The sequence below is a fragment of the Colobus angolensis genome, unplaced genomic scaffold (genome assembly GCF_000951035.1).
Source record: "Colobus angolensis palliatus isolate OR3802 unplaced genomic scaffold, Cang.pa_1.0 Scaffold245, whole genome shotgun sequence".
In the NCBI taxonomy this organism is placed as follows: Eukaryota; Metazoa; Chordata; class Mammalia; order Primates; family Cercopithecidae; genus Colobus; species Colobus angolensis.
In genome coordinates this window covers 1,738,714-1,748,726 of record NW_012115655.1, presented here as the reverse complement: position 1 = coordinate 1,748,726, position 10,013 = coordinate 1,738,714, and positions in this window count along the sequence as shown.

The following is a 10,013-nucleotide window of genomic DNA, read 5'->3' as shown; positions in this document are numbered from 1 at the left end:
TGGTGGCACGTGCCTGTAATCCCAGCTACTTGGGAGACTGAGGCATGAACATCGCTTGAACCTGGAAGGTGGAGGTTGTGGTGAGTTGAGATGGCACCATTGCACTCCAGCCTGTGCAACAAGAGTGAAACTCTGTCTCAAAAAAATTAAAATAAATAAATAAATAAATAAAAGAATACTATAATGAGAGCCCATATATTCTTTGCTTGATCTCTCTTTTTATATAAAATATTTCTTTTTGTTGAACTGCTTGAAAGTACATGGCCGATGTTATGATGCTTCACTGTTAAAAGAGCACGTGTCTCCTGAGAACATCCTCTGGCATAATTACAATGCCACCATCACATCCAAGAAACACAACCTTGATATAATATCACCGAATATAGTTCATATTCAAATCTTCCTTCTTTCCCCAAAATATCCTTTATGGGTACCTTCTGGGGACAATGTAGTCAAACTTTTAATATCGCTTTTATAGGAAATTAATTCACACATAAATTGAAAATGTCTTAGATGGCTTCAAATATCCCAGTACTCAACTTTCATTAACATTCCATTTCAAATGCAGGCCCAAGTTCAATATGCTTCATCTAAGGATATTTTGAAACATACATTTGGTATAAATACTTTTGGAACTCTGGAATACCCATTGCTTAGTATTTGCAATATGTTAAACCTAGAATGAAAATTCCTTTTCTTAGAGTGAAATCATGTCCTTTGTAGCAATGTGGATGCAGCTGGAGGCCATTATCCTAAGTGATTAATGCGTGAACAGAAAACCAAATACTGCATGTTCTCACTTATAAGAGGGACTAAGCACTGAGTACACATGGACATAAAGATGGGAACAATAGACTCTGGGACCACTAGAGGAGGGAGGGGGTGGTTGTGGGCTGAAAAACTAGGTATTGCGTCCTGTGCTCACTACCTGGGTGATGGGATCATCCATATTCCAAACCCCAACATCACACAATATACTCATGTAACATACCTGCACATGTACCCTCTTAATCCAAAATAAAAATTGATATTATTTTTTAAAAAAGAAATAAAGAGGCCAGGCACAGTGGCTCATGCCTGCAATCCTAGCACTTTGGGAGGTCGAGGCGGGTGGATCATGAGGCCAGGAGATTGAGACCATCCTGGTTAACACGCTGAAACCCCATCTCTACTAAAAAATACAAAAAATTAGCCGGGCGTGGTGGTGGGTGCCTATAGTCCCAGCTACTGGGGAGGCTGAGGCAGGAGAATGGTGTGAACCCGGGAGGCGGAGCTTGCAGTGAACTGAGATCTCACCACTGCACCCCAGCCTGGGTGACAGAGTGAGACTCCATCTCAAAAAAGAAAAAAGAAAGAAAAAGAAAATTGCAGTGAGCTGAGATCGGGCCACTGCACTCCAGCCTGGGTAACAGAGTGAGACTCCATCTCAAAAAAGAAAAAAGAAAGAAAAAGAAAATTGCAGTGAGCTGAGATCGGGCCACTGCACTCCAGCCTGGGTAACAGAGCGAGACTCCGTCTCAAAAAAAAAAAAAAGAAAGAAAGGTACTTTTCTTCAGCTGATTTTTAAAACTTTTTAAAATCTTGACATTTTAAAGTGTATGGTTCAGCAGTGTTAGAGTACATATACATTATTATGCAGCCAATCTCTAAAACATTTTTCTTTTTCTTTGTCTCTCCCTCTCTGTTTTGTTTTGTTTTGTTTTTTGAGACAGGGAGTTGCTCTCTTGCCCAGTCTGGAACAGATGCAGCGGTGCCATCACAGCTCACTGCAGCCTTGACCTCCTCTGGGTTCGAGCAATCCTCCTGCTTCAGCCTCTTTAGTAGTTAAGACCACAGGTGCAAGCCATCACACCTGACTGCTTTTTTTTTTTTTTTGAGACAAAGTCTCGCTCTTGTCCCCCCAGGCTGGAGTGCGATGGCACGATCTCGGCTCACTGCAACCTCTGCCTCCTGGGTTCAGATTACATGCGCCTGCCACCACGCCCAGCTAATTTTTGTGTTTTTAGTAGAGATGGAGTTTTACCATGTTGGCCAGGCTGGTCTAGAACTCCTGACCTCAGGTGATCCATCAGCCTTGGCCTCCCAAAGTGCTGGGATTACAGGCATGAGCCACCACACCTGGCTGGCTGATTTTTAAAATTTTTTAATTTTTTGTAGAGACAAGGTCTCACTATGTTGCCTAGGCTAGTCTTGGGAACTCCTGGGGTGAAGCGGTCCTCCTGCCTCGGCCTCCCAAAGTGCTGGGATTATAGGCAAGAGCCACTGAGGCTAGCCCAAAACATTTTTCATCTTGCAAAATTGAAACTCTGTACCCATTAAACAGCAACTACCCATTTCCTCCTTCCCCCAGGCCCCGACAACCACCATGCTTTGTGTCTCTATGAATATGAGAACTCTAGGTCCCTCATGTAAGTGGAATTACGCAGTAGTCGTCCTTTTGTGTCTGGCTTATTTCACTTAGCATAATGTCCTTAAGGTTCATTCACGTTGTAGTATATGTCAAAATTTTCTTTATTTTATTAGAACCCAGAAACAAATCCACACGTCTACAGTGAACTCATTTTTGACAGAGGTGCCAAAAACATACACTGGGGAAAAGAGAGTCTCTTCAATAAATGATGCTGGGAAAACTGGATATCCATATGCAGAAGAAGGAAACTAGGCCCCTACTTACTATTTTGCCATACAAGAAAATCAAATCAAAATGGATTAAAGACTTAAGTCTAAGATATCAAACTATGAAACTACTACAAGAAAACATTGGGGAAAATCTCCAGGACATTGGTCTAGGCAAAGATTTCTTGAGCAATACCCCACAAGCACAGGCAACCAAAGTAAAAATGGACAAATGGGATCACATCGAGTTAAAAAGCTTCTGCACAGCAAAGGAAACAATCAACAAAGTGAAGAGACAACCTACAGAATGGGAGGAAATATTTGCAAACTACCCATGAAACAAGGGATTAATAATCAGAATAGATAAGGAGCTCAAACAACTCAATAGGAAAAAGTAATTATCCGATCAAAAAATGGGCAAAAGATTTGAATAGACATTTCTCAAAAGAAGACATAAAAGTGGCAAACAGGCATAGGCAAAAGTGCTCAGCATCACTGATCATCAGAGAAATGCAAATCAAAACTACAATGAGCTATCATCTCAACCCAGTGAAAATGGCTTATACCCAAAAGGCAATAACAAATGCTGGTGAGGATGTGGAGGAAAGGGAACCCTCCTACACCGTTGGTGGGAATGTAAATTAGTAGAACCCCTATGGAAAATAGTTTGGAGGTTCCTCAAAAAACTGAAAATTGAGCTACCATATAATCCAGCAAGCCCACAGCTGCATACGTACCCAAAAGAAAGGAAATCAGGATACTGACGAGAGATCTGCCCTCCTGTATTTGTTGCAGCACGGTTTACAATAGCTAAGATTTGGAATCAACCTGTGTCCATCAATAGATGAATAGATAAAGAAAATGTGGTACATATACACAATGAACTACTATTCAGCCATAAAAGAGAATGAGATCCAGTCATCTGCAGCAACTTGGGTGGAACTGGAGATCATTGAGTGAAGTGAAATAAGCCAGGCACAGAAGGACAAACACCTCACGTTCTCACTTATTTGTGGGATTTAAAAATCAAAACGATTGAACCCATGGAGAAAAAGAGTAGAAGGGTGGTTACCAGAGGCTGGGAGGGGTAATGGGGAGTCAGGGGTGGGGAGGTTGGAATGGTTAACGGGCACAAAAAATAGAAAGAATGAATAAGACCTACTATTGGATAGCACAATAGGTAGTCAATACTAACTTAATTGTGCATTTTAAAATAACTTACGGAGCGTAACTGGATTGTTTGCAACTCAAAGGATAAATGCTTGAGCGGATGGAGACTCTATTCCCCATGATGTGCCTATTTCACATTGCATGCCTGTATCAAAACTTCTCAGGTACCCCACAAATGTATACACCTACTACGTACCTACAAAAAAAAAAAAAAAGATGAAAAAGAACTTCCTTCCTTTTCAAGGTTGAGTAATGTTCCATTCTCTCGATGCCACGTTTTGTTGATCCTCTGTCTGTGGACACGTAGGCTGTTTCCACCTTTTGGCTATTGTGAATAATGTTGCTATAAACACAGATTACTCTTCTTTTTAAATCCAAGATGCAAGCGAGATTTACACCCCCAATATTCTGTTAATAAATTCTGCTTCTGCTAAAAATCAGTTAACGTTAATTTGTTGCTAGTTACCAGGGACTCAGACCACTTAAATGTACATGGGACAGCATACTACACTGTGTGTGGTAGAGTTTGACTAATAAACCTGATGCTCTGTAATCCCAGCACTTTGGGAGGCCGAGGCCGGCAGATCATGAGGTCAAGAGATCGAGACCATCCTGGCCAACATGGTGAAACCCTGTCTCTAATAAAAATACAAAAGTTAGCTGGGTGTGGTGGAGTGCACCTGTAGTCCCAGCTACTCAGGAGGCTGAGGCAGGAGAATTGCTTGAACATGGGAGGCAGAGGTTGCAGTGAGCCAAGATCGTGCCACTGTGCTCCAGCCTGGGCAACAGAGTGAGACTCAGTCTCAAACCAAAACAAAAACAGAAACAAAAAGAAACAAACAAGCAAACAAAAAACCCTGATGCTAAATACAGTAACTCAGAGGGGTGTTGGTGAGCATGATGCTGCCTCCACACCTGATGTTTCCTGGCGTTAGCCTCACACTACTGGCCCCTCTCCATTCTCACACTCCTCCCTCATTCTGCCACAAGGAAAATGGTGAAAATAGATGCTGTGTATATAGCCCAGCCTTTTCTTCTCTCCACCTTTGGGAGTGGCTACTCTACAGCACTTTCTGCTTTGTAATTCTGGGCATGAGATGGGGGCAAGAACCAGCCCTGATTCAATGTTGCCATAACTGTGTGAATAATCTATTGAACATACTATTTGGGTCTCTGGCTTAGCTAGAACTAAGTATTTGGTACTCATCTCCTAACTCTTTGTTTTACATCTCAACTGGTTCTTCTCCAGGATGAAGAGGGAAAGGCTGCTAGTTTTTTGGCCCCTTAAAACACCTCAGTTATCAAGGAGACACCTGGATCCCAAACTTGACCATCGACCTACACGATGAACCCTTTCTTGTTGTGTAAGTCTGCTCAAGACACTAAATTGCAATGTGGAAGGTGGCTAGATCTGAGCAGACCCATGTAAGAGGAATTTGTTGTTGCCAAAGAGATATTAGCATCAAACTAATTTGGCTTTCCAGACTCTAGGGACATTCCTGTTGAGATCACTAATTCCAGCTATGAGAAGTAGAGTATACCCCCCACCCCCAGCACCCTCTGCTACAGACACAAGGAAAATTTTATTGTTTTCTTCTAGATTCCACTTACAAAAAACCCCCAAACATTGGTTATTGCTGAAAACCTGGGAAAAATGGAAAAACACAAAGAATAAAACAAAAAACATACAAAAGCTTATCACCCAGAAATAACTGCTTTAAATGTTTTGGGACACTCATTTATATCTCCAACACAAATGTCTTTCAGTTCTAAACTTGCATATTAAATATCCTACCTGATAGCACATCTTGAATGTCTCAAACTCTCCAGACTCAGTATAACCAGGCATTAACTCCCACCCCCAAACCTGTTTCCTTTCCAGCATTCTGTATCTCAGAGGGTTGGTACCTCTGTTTACCCAACTGTTCACACTAGAAACCTAGGTCATTCTTGAAAATTCCTGTTCCTTTACATTCCACATCCAATCCTTCACCAAATCTTACTGATTTTAGCTTTGTTTTTTATTATTTATTTATTTTTTATTTTTGAGATGGAGTCTCGCTCTGTTGCCCAGGCTGGAGCGCAGTGGTGTGAAGTTGACTCACTGCCACCTCCGTCTCCCAGGTTCAAGCTATACTTCTGCCTCAGCCAACCAAGTAGCTGGAGTTACAGGCATTACAGGTGCCCGCCACCATGCTTGGCTAATTTTTTTTTTTTTTTTAAGTAAAGATGGGGTTTCACCACGTTGGCCTGGTTGGTTTCAAACTCCTGACCTCAAGTGATCTGCCCATCTTGGCCTCCCAAAGCATTAGGATTACAGGTGTGAGCCACTGTGCCCAGCCATGATTTTACCTTTGATATTGCCCTCAAATGCATCTACTTGTCTCTGTCCCTAGCACTACTTCCCAGTTCACGCTGCCATCACCTGCCACCTGGATTAGTATGATAGATTCCAGACTGGCTCTCTTCTCTTTTACCTCATCTGTGCTGGCCCTTAGTAATTGTTCTCCATACTGAGACAGATATTTGCAAATTGCAAATTTGATTATATCTCCATACCCCACCCCACTAGCTTCCCCAGTCCCTTGGTACTTTCCTGTTGCTTGTAGGATGAAGACAAAATTCCTGAACCTGGCCCCTAAAACCCTGGATAATCTGACCCCGCCTACCTCTCACATCCCATACCATTCCCAGCCCAAACTTTCTTTACTCCAACCACTTGGCCTTCTTTCAGTTTCTTATACTTGCTGTAGTCTCTCCTCCAATGGGGCTTTGCCCATGCTGTGACCTCTTGCTGGACAACTCTTCCCTGCTGTTCATGTGGGTGGTGTATATTCACCCATCACATCTTGGTCATCAGACAGGCCTTTGCTGACCTCTTTGACCATGTCAAATTGCCCTTGATAAAGGTTCTTCACCAAGTGCATCTCCCTCACAGCATTTAGAGTGATTGCACTGTGTGTGTTTGTTTCTTACTATTGATCTCTCTCACTGGACTGTATGCTCCTTGAGAGTAGGAACTGTGTCACTTTTTGTTTAGCATTGTATTTGGAGAACAGATTTTTGCACACCATTATATCACTAAATATTAAATATTTGATGATGGGTGAAGGCCTTTCCTTCTGGTCTTCTACCACACACACACACACACACACACACACACATATTTGCAAAAATGGCAACATAATGTGCATTACTTTTTTTTTTTGAGATGGAGTCTTGTCCTGTCACCCAGGCTGAGTGCAGTGGTATGATCTCAACTCACGGCAACCTCCACTCCTGGGTTCGAGCGATTCCCTTGCCTCAGTCTCCCAAGTAGCTGGGACTACAGGTGTGCGCCACCAAGCCTGGCTAATTTTATTTTTAGTAGAGACAGGGTTTCACCATGTTGGTCTGGCTGGTCTTGAACTCCTGACCTCAAGTGATCCACCCGCCTCCGCCTCCCAAAGTGCTGGGATTACAGACGTTAGCTTCTGCGCCTGGTCGTAATGTACATTACTTTTTTTATAGCGTCCCTGTTCCCACTTAGCAATAAGTGAACATTCGGGGACTGTTCTTATTGACAAAATCCACTTTTTGGAATTTTTGCTGTTTCCCATTTACTCCTTGACTCTTCATTTGCAAAGTACACTTTAGATTTGGATATGGATAGCAGACCTGAATTAGCACTGGCTACAGCTACGGTATCTGATCCTTTTCTAGGGCCCATCTGTGTACCTGGTGACATCTCTGGTCTGTGGAGGATGGAAGCGCAAAGGTCAGTATATGGGGTCGGATGGATGAACTTCACACCACTCTTCTGCTTCCGTTTCAGGGAGGCTCATTTGGATGAAAAGAACAGAGTCTCAATCAAGCCACATTGAGAAATGTGGGCACCAGGCAGAAATCTCTCTAAAATTTATGAGCAGAGCCCTAATGGGAGCAGGAGGGTGGGTCCAGATCCACAGTGGGCTCAGGACTTCAGCAACAGGAGCTCATGGTCTTCCTTCCACCCAGCCTGAGAGTGACCTGTCTCAGCTATTTTCTGCATATTGGCGTCAGTCTCCTTTTTATGCCTTCTGGGTCCCTCTGTTTTACTAACAGTTTTTGCTTTTCAGAAGTTTGGCTTGCACAGGGCTTTAGCTTGCCATGTCTCTGACTCTACCTCATGGATCTCTTGATGAATCCTTTTGCCTCCTGTTTCTGCTGCCAAATGGCAAACTCTGTGTTCCTTATTTCAAATTTCAGAGACAGGGAGGGAGGGAGGGACTCCAATGGTTCTATCTGATATTTTTTTGAGACATGGTCTCACTCTGTTGCTCAGGCTAGAGTGCCGTGGTGTGATCATGGCTCACTGCAGCCTCCACCTCCCAGACTTGAGACATCATGCCGCCCCAGCCTGCTCAGTAGTTGGAACCACAGGCGTGCACCACCACATCCAGCTAATTAAATTTTTTTTTTGTAGAGACAGGGACTCCCTATTTTGCCCAGGCTGGTCTTGATCTCCTCGGCACAAGCTGTCCACCCGCCTTGGCCTCCCAAAATGCTGGGATTACAGGCATGAGGCATCAGGTGAGGCCTCATCTGATATTTTTGAGCCAGCTGTATGTGTCCTTGAACGAATCTCTGTACTTGGCTGTCTTTGGGTGGGGGGCCTTCACTCTAGTCCAATTAATAAGGGGAAACAGCTGAGTCATGTGGTACCGGAAAATGGCTTCCTGGGGAACAGAGGATGTGGGCTGGTAACTTTTCATTAGAATAGGGCGTGGGCGGCCAAATCCTACTACTGACTTACCTGTGTGACCTGGGACAAAACAGCCAACTTCGGTTTGAAGCCTTGGTTTCCTCAGTTGTAAAAAGGAAAGTAATCTATTTTATCAAGTTATCAGGATAAAAGGAAATAAAATGAGGAAAGGTACACAGAACACTTCGTGACATCTCAATAAATGGTGCTCTTAGTACTAGTATCATCTACAAAATACTTCTTTTCAAAATGGCTGTCTAATTCAGGCTCTTTAAGGGAACATTGTCTCAGATGGATAAATCCTTCTGTGGATTGTTATGACTCTGGTTAGAATAATGTTTCTGATGCAGAGGACTGGGTGATGGAAATCTTTATTTCCCTGGGGAGGTGGTGGTGTATGGACCCTTCTACACTGACTATGTGAAAATGATCCAAGAAAACATGAGAAAAATAGAGGGCCTGTAAGTACTAACAAAGGGCTTTGAAGGAGTTTTTGGTCTGAAGCCTGAAGCCTGATTTCAAATGAGATGTACGCACTTTTCCTTCTACAGAAGGGTTTGCATAATAATAGCTAATGCTTACATAGTGCTTAATACATGCCAGGCATTGTTCTACAGGCTTCACGTATTTCCTCATTTCTACAACACATTGAGGTGGATACTATTATTACTTCCAATTTGTATGTATATGAAACTGAAGCATTCACCTGGTTTTTTTTTTTTTTTCTTTTTTTTGAGACGGAGTCTCGCTCTATTGCCCAGGCTGGAATGTAGTGGTGTGATCTCAGCTCACTGCAACCTCCGCCTCTCAGGTTCAAGTGATTCTCCTGCTTCAGCCTCCGGAGTAGCTGGGACTACAGGTGTGTGCCAGCATGCCCAGCTGATTTTTGTATTTTTAGTAGAGACAGGGTTTCACCATGTTGGCCAGGATGATCTCAATCTCCTAACCTGGTAAATCGCCCGCCTCGGCTTCCCAAAGTGCTGGGATTACAGGCGTGAGCCACTGTGCCTGACCTTGAAACCATAATCAACTGACCTTACTTTGACCTTATGCCTGTCTGCAGTCCTTGGTTCTCTGGGCTTGTATTGCTATTCCTCCAGGACTGGAGTCTCGCCTTGCTCCTCCCACTTCCTTCCAGAGACAATGTTCTTCCATGAACTCCAAATCGGAAGGCTAGCTCCCTTAGGGCTGCCACCAGATCCCTTAATAACTTGGACAAGCCTGGCCAAGAGGCAAACCAGGACACAATGCCATCCTGGGACAAGTGTGAGGCCACACAGGATGGCCCAAAAGTTAGTATCTGTCGGGAAATTCCCTTTATGAGAAAACTAGATTTGCCCCAGGGCAGGTATAGAAGCTGGAAGGTGCCAAGCTGGGCTGTAGAAGTGGCTTCTTTTTTGCTTTATTTTATTTTTTTGCTGATGGGAGCAGATGTGGCTTCTATAGCGACTTGGAGGTGAGGACCACACTGGGGTCTGCGGTGGAAGAGTGGTACAGTGGTAGT